The sequence below is a fragment of the Dermacentor andersoni genome, chromosome 3 (assembly GCF_023375885.2).
Source record: "Dermacentor andersoni chromosome 3, qqDerAnde1_hic_scaffold, whole genome shotgun sequence".
Taxonomy (NCBI): domain Eukaryota; kingdom Metazoa; phylum Arthropoda; class Arachnida; order Ixodida; family Ixodidae; genus Dermacentor; species Dermacentor andersoni.
In genome coordinates this window covers 13,923,026-13,941,479 of record NC_092816.1, presented here as the reverse complement: position 1 = coordinate 13,941,479, position 18,454 = coordinate 13,923,026, and the positions used below count along the sequence as shown (strand labels likewise).

The 18,454-nt window shown below is 48.5% G+C and overlaps 1 protein-coding gene across 8 annotated transcripts in view; it reads left to right on the top strand.

The window, feature by feature from the left end:
- The window catches only part of LOC126520897 (solute carrier family 35 member G1-like), a 142,747-nt gene that overhangs the window by 105,451 nt on the left and 18,842 nt on the right, over positions 1–18,454 (top strand). Inside the window, exon 1 of one of the 8 annotated variants that reach the window (XM_055065609.2) lies at positions 11,522–11,711. The exons of 5 other annotated variants lie outside the window; for them this stretch is intronic. The gene's annotated coding sequence lies outside the window, so the exon portion shown is untranslated. Of the gene's footprint in view, positions 1–11,521; positions 11,722–17,995; positions 18,075–18,454 lie in introns of those variants that run through there. 2 more of the 8 variants (XM_055065606.2, XM_050169725.3) reach the window with 2 other exon arrangements.

Sequence of the window (18,454 nt, the reverse complement as noted above, 5' to 3'; positions counted from 1 at the left end):
TAACCCTCGTAGCGGCAGCAACGAACTGCCCGAGGGTCTCTCCTTCCCGGCGGCTCCAGTTGTTGAAGCGGAAACGTTCCATTAGTGTGGACGGTGCTGGGTTAAAATGCGAGCGCAGTATGGCGAGCAGCTCACCCAGCGTCTTAACGTGCGGCGTGGCTGGCTTGATAAGGTCGAGCAAGAGGCTGAAGACGCGGGTCCCGCAGCTGGCAAGGAAAATGTCCCGCTGTTTGGCCTCGGGTGTGTCGTTTGCCCGGAAGAACACGTGGACTTGCTCCTCGTAAATTTGCCAGGCGAACCCATCTCCCCCGAACGGCTCGAGCCTTCCGTACAGCGGCATGGCGACAGCTGCAACGGGGGGCGGTGTTTCGCCGCTCGCGGCGGCGTGAGACGATCCGCGGGTACTCGTCGCCATCCTCGTCGCCAGTGTCACGAGGATACCATCCTGGGTCCTGGGTCACCCAGGAGCTGCAGTGGTTACAGCGAGAGGGCATCCTGGTACCTGTCAAGACATCTGAATGGCCCGCTCCCATCGTGCCAGTCCTCAAGCGAGATGGCAGTGTCAGGATCTGCGGGGATTTCAAAGTTACCATCAACCCCGTCGCTACCGTCGAGAAGTACCCGCTGCCCCGGATCGAAGATCTCTGGTCAGCATTTTTCGGTGGACAGAAGTTTACCAAGCTCGACCTCAGAGATGCTTACCAGCAGCTGGTGCTCCAGGATGCCTCCCGGAAGTATGTCACTATATCAACAACTATGGGACTCTTTCAGTACACGCGCTTACCGTTTGGCGTGGCCTCGGCCCCAGCCATATTCCAGAGGGAGAGGGACAACCTCTTCAGGGGCATGAGGCACGTGGCGGTGTACTTGGACAACATCCTGGTTACTGGCAGCGACGACGGGGACCACCTGCAGAACTTGCACTACGTCCTGGCACGACTGCAGGACGCCGGCCTCAAGCTCAAGCTGGAAAAGTGCGTTTTCCTAGCCCCCAGCGTTGAGTACTTGGGGCATGTCATTTCCCAGGGCGTACCGAGGCTTCGCCCAGTGGTACGCTCATGTTTTTATACATACCACGTGAATTTTCACGACAGTGTTACAAAAAAATTGGAGGACGCCTAAACTTCGCCTTCAAGAGCGGAACGCGATAGCGTTATCGCACCCCGTTCACACCGCCTACTCAAACGCGCTACGCCAGCCAAACGTCGCGATCGGCACAGATAGCCGGGCCCCGACGCGCCATGAAGGCGGACGCGATCATGGGGCGACTGGCGCGCCACGTGTCGGGGCAGCGCCGTACATTGCGAGGAGGGGGTCTTCTGTGTTTGCCGCAAGATGGCTCTGCGTGTGCGCAGAGCGCAGATGAAATGTAGCGGAAACGTACTTCGCTACTCGTGAATCTGCGACTTCTGTAAGCTACATGGTCATAATTACCGATATACACCGCAGTACAACTTTCTACGGCACGTTTCTAAGGCAACACCGCATTCACTAGAGACGATTTTGTCCCGCTTTGAAGGAACGAACTTGTGGCTGAGTGGTAGCGTCTCCGTCTCACACTCCGGAGACCCTGGTTCGATTCTCTATCCCTAAATAAAGAAAGCTTGCGACAAAGATAGAAATAGGTAAAAAAAGTGCCTTCTGGGATTTATCGCTCATGGCCAACGCCGCTGACGCCGACACCGACGACACCGGCTTTTCTGCGTCACGAGCTTCTTAACGCTGTCGCGTTAAAAACGCTTTTGGGAACAGTGTTACGCCAAGTGTGTCGAGTCGAGATAGGCATCGATCGAAAGCTGAGTCTCCGGACTACATACGCTGCACTGGGTATTACGATAGACGCCGCAGTTTAATCACAGGCACCGATATTGCCTCGAAAATGGAGTAAAAAGTTTCGTCGTTTCCATAGGCTTCCATTGCTAAATCTTCAACCGCTGTGAGAACGAAATTATTACGTGCCCATATCGTGATCACTATTTGGCTCGTGCGGATTGTCTTCCAGAACACGTCTGTCACCCGCCTTTTCCGATAATCGACCTGCAGCTTTTGTTATTCGCGAAAAACCCGCTCGTTCCATTGAAAACGCGCTAGCTTCGTGCCGGGGCAGCTCGGGGCGCTAGTTGGTACGCGTCCACTAAAGCTGGATATGAGTTAATCTTCACAACATGCACTACTGGAGTGACAAGAATCCCAACTTTCTGGCACAAACACGACACCAATACCAGTGGTCTTTTAAAGTGTGGTGTGGTATTTTTGGTGGCAGCATCATCGGACCCATCTTTTTTGACAACACACGAACGACGCAACGCTAAGTCAACGACATCCGCGAGGGCCCCGTGAACGACTTCTGTTGCAACGTTCCACTTGCGCACCTTCGGAACATCTGATTTCAAAACGATAGTGGTCTTGCGCATAGTAGTAGTCAGTCTCAAGCGTAGCTCGACAAGCTTTTTCCTGGAGAGTGGATTGGCTGGCACGGACCTGTACCCTGGCCTACAAGGTCGCCGGACATGACACCGTTGGACTTCTTCTTGCGCGGCTACGTGAAAGATCGCGTCTATAGCAGCGAAACTACCACACCGGACGCCCTAAAGGCAAAAAGAACCAGAGCCTGCCGCGAGATTCCAACGTCGTTGCTGAAAGCTGCAACAGCACAAGTGTTGGAAAGAAGCAAGCACTGCATTGCTTCAGACAGTGACCTGTTTGAGCTCGTGCTATAAGTGGCAGTGGAAGATAACCGCTCAAAACTGGTGTAAAACGTGACTGTTTACCGCACCTTCATGATGTCATCCTATCCCTAAATAAAGAAAGCTTGCGACAAAGATAGAAATAAGTAAAAAAGCGCTTTGTATTGCCTCTTTACCGGAGTTCAAGAGACAGAAAGGGTAAATGGCTAAACCAGTTGCACCTTTGGATGTTTCATTGCGGGCGGCTAAGAAGCCTTGCGTGCTTTTGGTTTATTCTTTATTGAAATAAACTCCTAAGTAGCTCTTTTCCGTTTTACTGAGAGCTGCGTTTATTCTAACATAGGTTGAATTTCTTTTGTCGTTTTGTTTTATTATACGCGAAGGTTAAAGCTATCTCGAGTGCCTCATGGTCGAGCACAACGTTCTTGCGTCCGCAGATGCTGACGCTTATCGCACCACGCTAAATAGGTCGCGAAACCTCTCCAGCCATCTTACATGACGAAGCCTTATACGATGCGGCAATAAATCAAAGGTTACTTGGAGGCGCTTGAGGAGCGGCGCGCGAGCGCGCATCTATTTCATATTTCGCGTATTTCGCGGGCTTTGTTCTTTCTTGGAAAAATCAACCAGGCACACTTCAGCACGAAATAAATGCTTGATTCGGAGGTTATTTAAGGCACCCTACAACTTTGTAATTGACGTGTTTGCGATTCAAGCAATAATTAGAAAGTCCACTATATAAATGCAATTAATTAATACTTCGTGATGAAAAGAAAAAAGATACTGGCTGTAAGTACATACGAATGCCGCTATTATGTAGTCGGTGCGATTTCTCTATAGCTCTTGGGGTTTTCTTTTTTTAAATCTTGGTCCCATAGGCTCTTTGTAGTTCACTGGCTGCCTTCGCTAATATCGCATAAGGAATTGTCTGGAATTTTCTCTGTCAAAATTCCAGACAATTCCTTATGCGATATTAGCGAAGACAGCCAGTGAATTACAAAGAGCCTATGGGACCAAGATTTAAAAAGAAGAAAACCCCAATAGCTATAGAGAAATATATTTTGCGTGTGTCCCGAGTACGCGCAAGAACGACAGCAACTTGTCTCTTCGATTGCAAAGCTCCATGAGAGACAGCTATCAGACGAGCTTCCTTTAGGTCCTTGGCCTAATGCAAACAGCGCAGCTCTGGTAACAAGAGCCGCTATAGCTTTTCTCCAAGCCACTGGGCTGGACGCACGACTTTAGAGATGCCACAACTATGTGACTTCGTATATACGCATCTCTTCCTTATACCATCATCATTCATCAGCCCTTTCCCTCCCCGTCCCTTTTCCCCAGTGTAGAGTAGCAGCCCAGAGCGTTGCAGCTCAGGCCGAGCTCTCTGCCTTTCTGTAAATAAATTTCTCTCTCTCTCTCTCTTTTCTCTGTCAAACAACTCCAACGTAAGAGACGTCTTTCAATATGGGCCCTAATTTTTTTTTTTTACTTTTGTTTAGAGAGAGCGCACTCAATCGCTCGATCTCGGCCTCGCTGCCCGCGCAGCGACTAAGCCGTGACGAGCAATTTCGGGGGGCAACCATGCTTTGAGGCTGCGCCCTATCTCGGCCCTATACGTTGTGTCGGCTTCCGGTAAGCGGTGGCTGCCACCTGCAAACTTCGCTCCATGCACAGCAGCCGCGGATCGCGCACTGTGCGAAAGTCCTTGCGGAAAACCGGCAAAAGAGCAGCGCACGCCGAGCGTTCCGTTCCGGGCTCGTGACATTTTATAAGGTCGCAAACGTTGCGACAAGGCAACGCTTCAAAGGTCGCACGGAGACGCGCTGCTTCCACTGGAAGTGCGCCGGCGCGAGTCGCACGCGCAGTCACCGTCTGATCAGGAAAGCTGCAGCGTCAGCCTGTCAGAAGCTGCTCTTGCGTTCACACCCACGGACCAACGTAAATTGACGTCGCTTAAGTGGCCAGTCGCTGTGCCGTGTACGACACGATCTACAGACAGTGATGATAGGCTGATGGCTGCGCTAAACATAGCACGGTCCACGCCTCGGGAAACGGTCATTTTAGCTGCACGTGAGCTGCACACGTCCTGTCAGGAAAGAAGCATGTCAAACTCGCGCATGCGGTCTCTCGCAGAAACTATTTAGCGATGCGAAAACAGACTATAGGAATAACTGCGGAGAAAAATAATGAACGCCAGGTAATGTTCCTTTCCGAAGGGTAGTGAACATCAGCCCGTGTTTGCTCACGCCAACCGCGACGAATGTGCCCGGCTTTCACCCTCACCGGTTCCGCTCAGGAGCGAGTTTTTTCGTGCCGCCATTTTCTTCGTCAATCGCCCATTCGGGGGCGTATACGTGCGCATAAACGTGGAATCCCTAAACGTCTTCCTCAGGATGGGATTTTGCCGTGGATTTGATGCTACGATGTTATCCCAGCAAAGAGCGATCGAAATGAGACATCGTAGGTTTCACATTTTTTTTTTTTGCACTCGGGAGCGTACCGGACGGAAATGGCTTTTTAGTCAGACGTGCGGCGCCGACCAAATAAAGCGGCATCGCGGGCGCCATCAAGGCTTTTGTGATTTTGCTTCCTGCATGCTAACTGGAACAATCTCTTGCGTGCAAATTTCAATGCAACAGAAGAAACGCGCTCGGTCGTTACCAACGCACGTTGCGTTTAATAACACTTCGACCCCGACGAGATGACGATTTTAAAAAAAAAGTGATACTTGGAAAGTATAGGGCGCATGGCGAAGTGAATGTAGGCGAGAGATAGAATGAGATAAGCGGAGGAGAACGCAGCTTACAAGTTTCTTGTTTGCCTTAACAGCCTGAAGCGACAGGTGCGTAATAGTCGTTCTGCGAACTAATTGGTGAAATATAGTGAAAGTGGTTTTCTATTCTTTAAATACATTATTTTTAGAAGACGCTGGCGCCTTTAGGCGGCACCTGCCACTCCTTTTCTCGTAGAACCAGTATGTGCTAAATACGACGTAACAAGCCGGCATATAACAAATTAAAAGTAACAGCGAAAAAGTCAGGCAGTCAGGTGACGTAATTACTTAAGTGCACTGAAACAGTTCGCCACACAAAATACAGCAAAATCAAATTTGAACACAAAGCCATCTCTCATAAAGGTAGAAGAAACAACTCGCAACACATTGGAAGGGAAAGTCAGCTCACTGCGCGAAGTGCTTCTCAACTCGGAATCTGGCTTCTGCTTTAACACCTCCCTCGAACAACTCAGAAACGCAAGAAAAAGTTGACAGTCACTTTCGCGTACGCTAAAGAGGATGAAGGCGAAACCCTGCGCACTCACGAGGTAATAATTCAATTACTTGCATTACATGCATTGTTACTTCCTATTACTTGTTTTCTCTTTACTTGTTTTAATGCGAACGCATTATATGGCTCATGCGGGGGAAAATCCGGCTAAATTTAAAGGTCCAAGGTCCTGGATTCGACTCCTACCAAAGGTCGTGGGTTCGAGTACCTTAATGAACTATATCCTAATGAAATGTGCCTTAATTAGTTTTGCCGTAATTAACACCAAAGTTCGTAGGGTTGACTCCCACCAAAGGTCGTCGGTTCGAGTGCCTTAATTAACTGTTATCTTAATTAAATGTGCCTTAATTCACTTTTCCGTAAACAAGACAGATCGTGGGTTTGACTCCCACCGAAGGTCGGAGGTTTGACCCCCAATTTAGGTGCCATTGGATTTTGATGGCATAACGCCGGACAGTCAATTTTCCGGCACCTGAGCCATCTAATAATTTTGCCTTAATAATATAAAGGTTATTCTCATTAGTTAAATTGATGCAAATGAAGCGCACAATTGTAGTTTTGAAAATGCGTTATAATATTACTTTTCTAGTTCGCAAATATTAATAGGTCAGCTGGTCACCTTAAAGTTCGTACCTGAAAATATGAAGTTGATTTTCTAGCGATTGAAATTAAGCTTAGAGAGTACGGCTAAGGGAGCAAAATGTGCTACGTTGATTATGCGGGTCGCTAGTATGGCATAACCTTTGAATCGAGGTGGCCACAAGTAGACCGCGCGAAATAAGAACGTTGTTAGTACCTACCTAATGCAATCAGTAAACCATTTTACCTCTGTTTAATTTATTCTGAAATGTTACCTGTGACGACCCCGTCTCATTTCCCCCCTGTCTTTTCCCGCCAAGACTTCGATCGTCTTCTTGTTGATCTCCGCCGCAGACCAGTTAACGCGCCCGCCAGGCTAGAAACACAGCACTTCCGGGAGACGTCTTTCCTCGAAACAGATTTCGCTATGCATTTCTCTCATTTCAAGAGGAGCCCAACCCTTTCCAACCTGTGCTGCCACCCTCAGTTGGTGGTTTACGCTTGTGGTTTACGAACGCCGTCAAAGGGAGCGTTTGGAAGCGCGTGTCAGTCATGGCCTCGGAGAGCTACGTCGCCGCACTGGGTTCCTCGATGCGCGCCTTCGGCCTCCCGCGTACACGAAGCGTACGCACACAAAGTATGCACCTTCCAAGTCTTCGTGCGAAGAGCAGGAGCCGTGGAAAACTCTGCTGTATGTTGTAGTAGCAGTTCATCATTCGTGCATCTAAGACGCAGGAGAATTCTTCAACGTCACCGATAACCCGAACTGACACTTTGTTGATAAATTTTCCCGCTTGCAGATGCACGAAGCGGCAACAGCTGCTGAGGAGTGCACAATGGAACTGAATCGGGTAATGATGTCGAGCATTTGTAAACATCTTTTGTAAGAGTTTTTGTAAACGTTCGGTCTGTCGTGTGAGTGGGGCTGGCATAGGCCACGGCACCTTAGTGGAGTCATTGATTCGGGGCTGCGGGTCCTGTACGCGGAAACTGTGAGATATTTACTTCGAAGAAATTGCCTTCTTTGGCGAGCTATGCAGCCACTTTTCCACGTCTGTTTTTAATCTCTGTTTCTAGCCTCTTTCGGGGGCCGATACCGAGGACAATGCAGTCTAAATATGTGCCAAAACTGACGATGACGACTGATGAACCGTGTAATTTATTCTTACTTTTTTCTGAGTCGCGCTGATGGTGAGTATTGTGACAATGATAATGATGATAACGATTACGATGACTATTATGATGATGGTTGTGATGATAACTGCTCACTGCTAACTCGCCCAGGACTGGGACATTGTCTTTCATGGACTTCAAGTAGAGGTTTTACTTTATGCTAACGTGGATGAGTCATCGAGTAAATTGCTCGGATAGATAGAATTCTCTAGAAGGAAGTTTTCACATTTCCAGGGCATGGAAATGTCGAGCCTCGCTTCGACCCTCCCTCGAAAAGGCCTTTCGTATTCTGCCAGCTGTTAAGCGCGGAAGCTCCGATCGGAGACTTGCTTCCTAATGGCAGCTCGACGACGGTGATCTTGTAAACGACGCTGCTGATGGTGTGCTCAAGTGCGGAGCGCTAGCGTGTATCGCAGGTCATTAGCTTATCGTGTACAATTATAAATGATTGATACGCCTACTGAGACACATTGCATGTGCTTGAAATGTGTCAAGCCGCACTCTGGTGACACGGAAATTGATTCTGCTTCCGTTTCAACATGCGGGAATAAGACATCTGTCTGCCGCTGTTTTCAACGGTACGCTGAAAACAAGAGATGGCTCTGTACGCACTGAGGTGGCTCTCCGTGGAGGTTGAGGTATCAATGACACTCGTATCAGTGAAGTCTTCAGCGTAGTCTGCCATGAGAACTTTTAGTATTTAACTCGTGTCGGGCTTTCTCACTCGCCAAGCTGCTGGATCTTTCATCACTGTAAGTCCTTCGCCGGCTACCGGGAACGGCGAATGATTTCTGCATAACTGCTGCATGCTAAATGTGGGCTTATTTGCTTCTACGCCGTGTGAGCTGTAGCGTCGCATTGTGTTATTGTGCACAGCAGCCGCCTATAGCTCTACGAGAAGCCTAACCAGCTAAGCAAGGCACTGCGTAGTTTTCTCGTGAACACGCACTCACGTGCATATATCTTGCTATTGTACTGAACCGATGCCTCTGTTTTGAGGCATTTGCGTAGCGTGCGTGCTGTGAATGCCTTGTTTTTTCTATTCATGAATTTTACACTGCGACGCTCTGTCTCTCTTGGACTCTCGAGATGAAAGTATAATTTTTTTGCTGTGTGGAAACGGTGCAGATAAATTCACCTTTTTTATAGATTCTTTTTTAACGCTAGGTGAAAACCAGTACGTGTCGTCAGCACACAATTACGAAGTCTCCTACCATTATATTATTTGCAGATATACGGGGTGGGTTCTATTTAAATGCGTAAGCGCTTCTATGCTCAGCCAACGAGTAAAACTATCCGTCCGTGCGTCCCATAAAACGATCGCTTTTGCGATAGATCCCGCAGCAGCGAGCGACTTCACCTTCTTACTGCATGTTGCCTCCACGCGAACGAAGCGGCGAGAACACAGCGCCCACGAAGGTCTCGGCACACGCCGCACCGTGCCCCTTTCGCAGATCGCTTTCAAGATATGGGCCCGCGCGTCCCTCTTCAACGCGAAGCGGCAAAAACGCAGTGCGCGCGGAGCTATCAGCAGTCGGCACTCTCTTTCCGCATCGCAGATCGCTTGACGTTCCGCGCAGCCGTGTCATATGCAACCGCCGCCTGAATACGGTTGGTCAAGGTTCATAATGCTTTGACGCGGATGGGCAAGTCGCTAAAGAGCGATACCGGCTTATAATGATCGGAACGTCATCAGTGCACCTGGCGCCGAGCACGAGCACACTCTAGCAGCCGACAAACTGCTGCTTAAAAAGCCTCTGTCCTCCCTAGGTCCCTAGGGGAGGGAAAACTGCTGTCCAACCTTAGTCCAATCGGACCGTCCACAGTCGTTGGGGCGTAGTCGACCCGCCTTTGAGGGGGAGGGCTCACACACACACGTACGCACTTTGGATTCCCAGAACCCGAGTTGAGCGGGTCCTCGTAGCCAGGTGGTCACGCTTGCCCCAGCCGGCGCCTCTTAATTCCAGAGCTGGCTTTCTCCGGTAGTCGCCACGAGTGTCGGCAGACAGTGACGAATCCTGGGGCCCGAGGAAAAACGTACCGCAAAGCACCCTTTTGTTAGGGAAGCTCTTCTTGCTGCAGGGCGCCACCACCGCGGGTCGATCGAAGCACCTGCTGAGATAGCTTTGCAGATCAGCATCCCGATCGTAACACCACATCCACTACGCGGCACGCAGAGAAAGGCGGAGACCGCGCGCATTGCAGAATACGAGGTCCATGTACTAATCCTTTTCAGTTTGCCTATAGTTAGTGACCTGCCCTATTTTCCCGGTTCCTGCTGCTTGTGAATCGTGACAATATTGTATAAAGCTTTTCGTCTCTTCTTCGCCTGCTTTATTGGGAGTCCGTCTCTAGTCTGCGACCCCGAGTACCAGTAGTGAGGTTCAATTAAATAAGTTAGATGAAGTTAATTAACATAATCAAGTAATTAGATTATATTAACTAAGCCTAGTCAATATTAGCTAAGGATGCTTAAGAATAATTTCGGTTGATTGCAATTACAACAGGTCCAATCAAGATTAATAAGGGTAATTGTAATTAGGGTAATCAAGATGATTTAGGCTTAATTAAGGTTGCATTATTTAAGCGCATTCACGATTAATAAGAGTAATAATAAGAGACGTATCTGTGCAAGAAGAGCGACTGGAAAGAATGCTTATACGTACTACAAGGTAAGTATACCTGGTAGCGAAGCTTCCATAGGAGCCCATACGTTCCAAACATGGCGGTTCATCGATGATTCATGGGGCTTAGCGCCATCTCTACGTGGAGAGAACACTTCCGGTGGAAGAAAAAATAATGTGACGCCATATCCGTTAAAAACAGAAGTGACGTCATTTTGTTTTCGAAGGCGCGAAATTTGTTTTGTTGGCCTGCCTTTAGAGCTACATATTCAAATGCCCCGCCATTCGACTTGCTGGGCGTTTCGAGCTTTCAGCGCGGAAAGCGATGCAGGAAAAGGCCAGCCGTACGGTTGTCGAAACCGCACGCCCTACACATAACATACTTTCTTTCGAGGCCGACGAAAACTTTAGGTGTAGAGTGCTGATCCTATCGTCACATGCCAAGCCCATCGGCCAGCGCAGTCGCACGAAAACACTTATCTGGCGGTCGTAACTCACTACTTTTGACTGAGCAGGTTAAGAAGCGACGAAGCTACCCGGGTCACCAAATACAGACGAACATGACAAGCAAAATAGCACAACGTGTGAGGGGGGAGTATCTCAACAGGTGAACTTTACGAGCGCGCCTTTCTGCACATTTCAAGAGCTGCATTGCATTGCGAGTGATAGCGGCGTCAACGCCCCCTGTAACGATTGGCGATGAAAAGAAATGTATTTATTAATTATAATAAAATTAAATAAACTTGTATTTTCTTAACTCGTCGCGAGTATTAAAAATTGACCAGGAATTTTATTTTCGTTGAATGAATCTAACTGTGTCTCGCTTGAATTAAAAGAAAGCGCTTTTTTCTTTCCCAATGTTTGTTCCCTCCAAACATAGTCGCGCTTCTATCGATCGCTGCTCCCATAACCACCCTTGCTGATGTCGGTGACAATTTGTACTGAACCGAATTTCGCCCGAAGCTCCGCGACCCATTTGGATCGACCTTGCGCACTATCTGACAAGGCCCGCTGTAGGAAGATTCTGCGGTAACTTCTACCGGCACGCGAGGGGCACTGCAGTATCGGAAATCCGTGCGCATGCGTAGTGCACGGGGACAATGAGTTGCCGTGCGCGAGAAAGGCCAGCGCTCGAGACGATCCCGTCAGGGGAGCGCGGCGGTCTTCCGCACCAATCGTCAGAGTCGTCAGCATGATGCTAACTTATGCCGACCGAAAGTCGTGTCTTCAGTCAGCTAGCACCATCCCATGACGCCTGCAAATTTTCTATTTTTCATCGCATCACTTATCCCTCTGCCGTCCTCTACTACACTTTCCTTCGCTTGGTGGAGCCATTCTGCGAGAGGACCAGCGGTTATCTGCCCCATGTATTACATGGTCAGCTATACTACTCACTTAATCCCAGTATAGCTGTTTCTTGCGCATGAGGCACTACGTCAGTAATGACTTCTCATGAGTTTCCACAGATTGGTCACGCGCGTAGTTCGGGTACCGTGGGGTGCTTTCGGTGTTCGACTCCAGTCACACCTTTGATGCTAAAGATTTTAGGTGGTGGAATAAACGCCGCTCTTGCGATGCCCTTTAACTTATCAAAGTGCTCAGCAGTTCGACGGAGTGTTAAAGAATTCGGAAGCGATTGCTTAAAGCCGAATAGCCTTCCCACCATTTCTTGTAGATGAATACGCTAACGTCTTGATACGTTTCAAAGATGTCGTTTCCATTCTCTGCACTCTACGTGCTTTCATAGAGAGATGTTTGGTTTGATAAAAGAAAAAGCGGGGAGGTTCGCCGCAGGTGCATGTGTCTGGCCTGCTACTACATAAAGGAGTAAATGGGAAAACACGGGAATGTACGTGCCGTGGATTCGCTTAGCGTGAGTGAGCCGGGTGAATCCTCTTGTGCGGACACCACATATTCATACCACATATAGGTTACTAATCTGAACCACCGTCTCGACGACATTGAAGACCGATCACGCACTGAAAACTTAGTCTTTCACGGTATCGCTGGCAGTCCTTCAGAAACATGGGCACAATCCGCGAGCAGAAAATATGCGCAGCCCTTAACAATGCACCAAACTTTAATCCGAGTAGTAGCAATGACCGTATATATCTCGCGCGCATCAATTGGGAAAGTTTGTTCCTGAAAAATGTCGGCCAGTTATTGTCAAGTTTCTATCTTCCAAATTTAGAGATAGGAAGACGGTTTCGTCTAGCAAAACGAGCTAACAGCCCCGCACGTTGGCGCAACCATAGTGATAACCTTAAAGCTTATCGCTCCGCTATCAGAGAGGCCAGACAGGTTTTCTTTAATGATACGCTCCCCTCCCTCTTCACCCCCAACCCATCAAGGTTTTGGAATAGCGTTAAACCCAGAAAAAAAGATCGTCATCGAAATCTCCTACAGATTTCGATGACGAAGCCATATGCAGAGAAGACTGCTGCCATGTGTTAAAGGAAGTATTCGCGAAATCATTTTCAGAGCGCCCTGCTGTTGTACTACCATCACTTCACGATTACGAATTTGTTCCCATGGATCCTGTAATCATTGATTTTTCAGGCATTGCCAAGTTAATTCGCGGATTGAAATTGTCATCCAGCTGTGGAGTTTATAACATCAACTCAAATATTCTAAAAAATACTGAAGCCCTATCTTTCTGTCGCAGCTTTTCACACAGTCTCTACAGTGCTCTGGAATTCCAGACAATTGGAAAGTCGGGAAGGTGGTTCCTGTTTTTCAATCTGATAACTCCCAGTCACTTCTCAATTACAGACCTATTTCTTTAACAAGCATCCCCTGTAAACTCCTCGAACACGTCATCTATTCTTATTTTGTGTCATTTTTGGAAAACAACTCTATTTTTAGCGAATCTCAGCACGGCTTTCGTAAGTACTATTCCTGCGATACGCAGCTGTTGTTCTTTACCTAGTTGCATAGCATCAGTTTTAGACACAGGCTCAGCTGTTGACAGCGTCTTTCTAGACTTTGCCAAAGCGTTTTATAAAGTAATCCACCAATTACTTCTTTACAAATTGAGCAATATTGACCCTAATATCTTAAAATGGATTGACTATATTTTTACTAATCGCTCACAATACGTAACCACCAACGACTGTGACTCGAATTTTTTTAAAGTTCAGACGTTCCGTAAGGGTCCGTTTTGGGCCCTCTGGTTTTCTTAATGTATATATAAATGACCTTCCTGACACAGTTACTTCCAATATAAATACTAATAAATGTAAGAGTATGACATTCTGTCGCCATTCTAACCCCGCTGAATTCGTTACTTATAAAATTGATGGCACATTACTAGAGCACGTAACCTCCTATATGTACCTTGGTGCGCACATAACGAGTAACCTCTCATGGCATACTCACGTTACATATATCAATAACAATGCTAATCGGGCGCTAGGATACTTACGCCGCAATTTTTAAAATTATTACTATATCAAACGCAGATTAGATCTAAACTCGAGAATGCGTCTGCTGTCTGGGATCCGGGCTTACGTAACCTTGCAGATACAATAAAATCTGTTCAGAATCGTTCAGCTCGCTTAATTTTATCAAACTTCCGTATTCCCGTACTGCCAGTGTTTCCCTGAGAAAATCTAATCTTGAGCTTCGTAACTTGCTCTTAAGAAAAAAAATATCACGTGTTTGTCTCTTCCATATTTTTTTTTCTTCAACCAGTAATTGAAACGCGAACTTTTATCGCAACCATCGTATTTGTCGTCCCGCACTGATCACCAGTATAAAGTTGCCATTCCTTTTTGCCATACTAACCTGTTTCAGGATTCATTTCTACTCAAGGCTAGTTCATAATGGAACCACCTTCCCAGCACCATCGCCAGCATTGAAGATGCACAATTATTCAAGGCCGCCGTCATTGAACACTTCTCAGATTAAGCTGTGCTGCTATTTGTTAATTCCGTTTCCTGCTATGCATGTACAATAGTGTTGCTTGCGGTATTGTCACTGAAAGCCTCTATTATTGACCTCTGTTAGAATAACCTGCTCAGTTGATTATTAGTTTTATATCTTATCTTTCTTATTTCTATCTTAAACAACAATGTTGTTCCTGTTTTTACAATTGTATAAACACAGTGTACCCACCCCCTCTGTAATGCATATTGGGCCCTGAGGGTATTCCAATAAATAAATAAATAAATAAATAAATAAATAAATAAATAAATAAATAAATAAATAAATAAATAAATAAATAAATGTAACGCTCCGGCCATCGGACCTCATACTACGCGCTTTATCTGCAGTGTGCGATGCATAATATCAATACGGTGCTTAAGTGATTATTCCTACACAACAGTTTTACCATATAACTAACAACGAAAGCTAACCTGCCCAACTTTAAAATTAAGAATAAAAAATTTCGAGGCTTTCGGAAAATTACGAGACTAACTGGGTCCGCGGATACACTTCGCCTGCGCAGTGCTCTTAAGAAGAGCTCTTCAAGGAGTTCTTGAGACCGACTGCACTGCTTAGAGCTTTGAATATGCGCGCTCGTTATCGTGTGTTTTGAGTGTCAGTCCAAAGAGTGTACATCGCGTACTCTTTCGCCCAACCTGACCTCATGTCAGGCTTCCATGCAATCCAGCGTTTGTGGTACGTTTTGAGCGCCGCAAAAAGACGAAAAGCATAGAGTGGGAAGGAAAGGCAGGGAGGTTAACGAGGTTGCAGCTGGTGGACTGCCCTACACTGGTGGAGAGAGAAGCGGGAAGGAAAGGGAACTGATTAACAAGCAATGCGCGAGCATTCATAACAGCGTTCACCGCGTATTTCCAACTGCTAGTAAGTACAGCGGGGCGTGGCACTTGCGGAGACGACGGACGTTTGCGCGCATGCGCGAGTAAGAGTGGGTGCGAGAGAGAAAATGTGGGGAGTTTTGCTCTTCGAAAATACGACTCTGCCTAGGTACTACGGAGGAGTTTCCTGGCGAGCGTTGTACGCGCTTGTCCCTATGAGCGCCGGCAGAAGTCGCGGGGCGCGGTAGTGCTGAACTTAGCATCGCAAGTTGGCGGCTCGACGTAATTATATTTATTCGATCATGTTTTTACTAATGAAAACAACGTGTCATTATTTCGCATTATTGGCGGCGCCTCCAGGACACCAAAGCGGCAACGGGGACATCAAAGCTAGAAGCCGGACTGGTCCGTGGGTTGGGGCTCCCAGAGGCCTGCGCGTGCCAGGGGGGTATAAGATCGGCTGTCCGCTATCGCGGGCAGCCAATTTTTTATGCGAACACCCCCTGGCACGCTTCGGCCTCTGCGGCCCCAACGTACGGGCCGCGCTGCTTCCAGCTTTGATCCCCCCGCTACCGCTTGGGTGCCCTGGAGATCCTGCGCGGCCTGTTTTAATATAACCTCAGGTGCGCTCCTGAGGCCTCCGTTTGCCGGTTACATGTGCACTCCTGGAGCAGTGCTTGTAAAAAATCCGATCTGTCGTCGCGACCAAAAAAGCGACCCGCGACGTATACAACACCAATCAGAACATTGTCCCTTTAGACACAGCGATCACCAAGCGGCGTCCGCGCCCACTGCCTCACCGCGCGGGCAGCCAGCGGCGGAGCGTATAAACCAACTCGACCGCACTCCGCAATGCAGGCATGTCTAGGGGACAAACGAATACAACGCGCTGTAAAGCCCCAACCAGACGTACGCGTTGGAACGCGTCCGCACGCGCCGCGCTGACTCGACGTCGCGTCGCGCCCGGCGGAGGAAGAGGGCGCGCACCCAAACGATGCAGGAGTTGCCGCGCCCTCGTCGTCGCGCGTTTTGTCGCGGCGATTCAAAGGCAGCCCAGCCTACACTTAACGGTCAAGTTAAGCAAATGTGCTAAAGATGACAATAGCACGCAAGAAGAATTAACCTTAAATTTGTTTTTATATTCGAAAAAAATGATGTTACAGGACTCCTAGTGGTTCAGTCAGCTCAACTGTCAGTATTGTGAACTCGGTGAAACCTGCAGCAGCGTCGGTATAGCATCACTCGCGTGGTCTGTGCCTTACGCGTTCTGCACACTGTGTCAGGTCCCGAATTTCGGCGATGAACATTTAGTTAATAATGCACCCGTTGCGGCTGAAGACTTCAGCGGCTGCCATCAAAAAATACCAAAACCCGCGCGGAACTCGGATCACAACGCAAGCAGCTTGCCCGGGCTTGCCTGCACGCCGCGCGAAGAATCGGGCCGGAAGTCACGTTGGTTTGCCGTCGTCACGTGAGGCGCGTCGGGCGGGTGACGCGAGCGGCAGCTTCCGGCGCGGGCGCAAGAAATCTAGCAGTGCAAGGTTTCCAAGCCGCTGCGCGTCAACATGCGATGCAGCCTCTGCGCCGTACGCGTTCAGACTCGGCGTTGCGCGTGCGGCCGCGTACCAACGCGTGCGTCTGGTTGGGGCTTAAGAAACCTCCTCCGTAGTGCAGGCTGAGTGATATATTCAAGGAGCAAAAGCCCCCAGATTCTCTCTCTCGCGCCCGCTCTTACTCGCGCCTGCGCACAATCTGCTGCCGCGATTCTTCAATCTACCGCGATTCCTTACTCCAGCATTCTGACAGAGAGTTTCCGCGCCCATCGAGCGATGTTTGTTCCTGTTTACCTGTGCGCGCGCGACAACGTGCTTATCAATTTAGTTAAAACACGTTGGTGGGCTAGTTAGTTTGAATCGATGATAGAATGTGTAAGCGTGACTGAACAAGGACGTATACAGAAAGAAGCAGACACACAAAGACGGCGCTATCTTTGTGTGTCTGTTTCTTCTGATGTCCTCGTTCAGTAACGCTTACATATTCTGTCATGGTTAATTTAGTTAGTCAGCGAATGTTTACAACATTATACGGCCGCTCAAACGACTTACCTCGTACAGCTGTGTACTAATTTGCTATCGCAATCGGTGCTTCGCCTTTCGGGCGAAACTGCGACTTTTTTCTTCCGTGAGCGCTCTGTCGCCCAGCCGCAAAGCGGCACGCTTTCTTCCAAAATGAACCTGAATCTGTTATAGTGGTGTCATGCGGAGCATTTTCGATCACGATCGAGCTTGATACGGATCGAAATTGTCGCCCGCGGTTGGCTCCCTCCCGCGACTTTCGCAAAGGAACCAATCGCTACCGAAAATTACGATCCCGAACGGGCACAATCGCGATCGAAAGTGAGCCATGTGACACTCGTATCAGAAGGACTTGGCTCTATTTTCAGAGAATATGTAAACAGAGCAAGCGTTCGTCCTGCCTGCGTCTTCGGTTGCGTTAAATACTTTAACACACGAACTGCCCGAATTTCTTCTGTGACGTGCACAGAAGCAATTGCCCCCGGCACTCCGACTGACCCGGCCAGTCTGACCGCATGTGTTGGGGCAGAAATCGCCGATGGGCCGCAGAATTGCGTGCGGCTGCGGTGACGTGCGCTGCCGTCACGCGCCGCGTGACGACGCGAATTGTCGCGACCGCTGCGCGAGTGGACAAAAGAGAGATTGCGACGCGGTCGACCGAGCGAGGAGGAGGATAAGAACAGCGGGTACCGATGCGCCGAGGCTACAACAGCGGACCGCATATGCGCGCCATCGCCTTCGCGCACCTGTGCCTCGTCACGCGCTGTCGATAACTGGGCGACAAGGCGAGCGAGGAGCGCCACTTGCGCTCTCTCCAATTGCACGTTGCAGCGGCTGACGAGTCGCAGTGCGAGAACCGGGACAAATTAGCGGGCGCAGAGAAACAATTCTGGTAAGTCTTTGACAGTCATAACTACACATTCACCCCATGGGTTGTGGCCTCCTCTGTCGCGGTCATTATGTTATTTTGTTTTACTTGTTTATTATTATTACAATTACTTTAGTGGCGTTGCTATGGAAGTTACATTCACTTATGAAATCTGTAAGAAGCAATGACGTCCGACAATGTTTTCAAATTGCCAGCCTATACGTGTGCAACGAAACTGTCAAAATTCTTTAAGTTACTCCTGATTGTGCGTCTGAAGCTGCCTGTTTAGTAGACAGATTTAATAGTGGATAGATGTACCTCGCAATTTACATCGTCCTGTCCAGCAACACTGGAGATGATTTGCAACAAATGATTTAGGACTTTAACCGAGAAAGTGTGAGCTG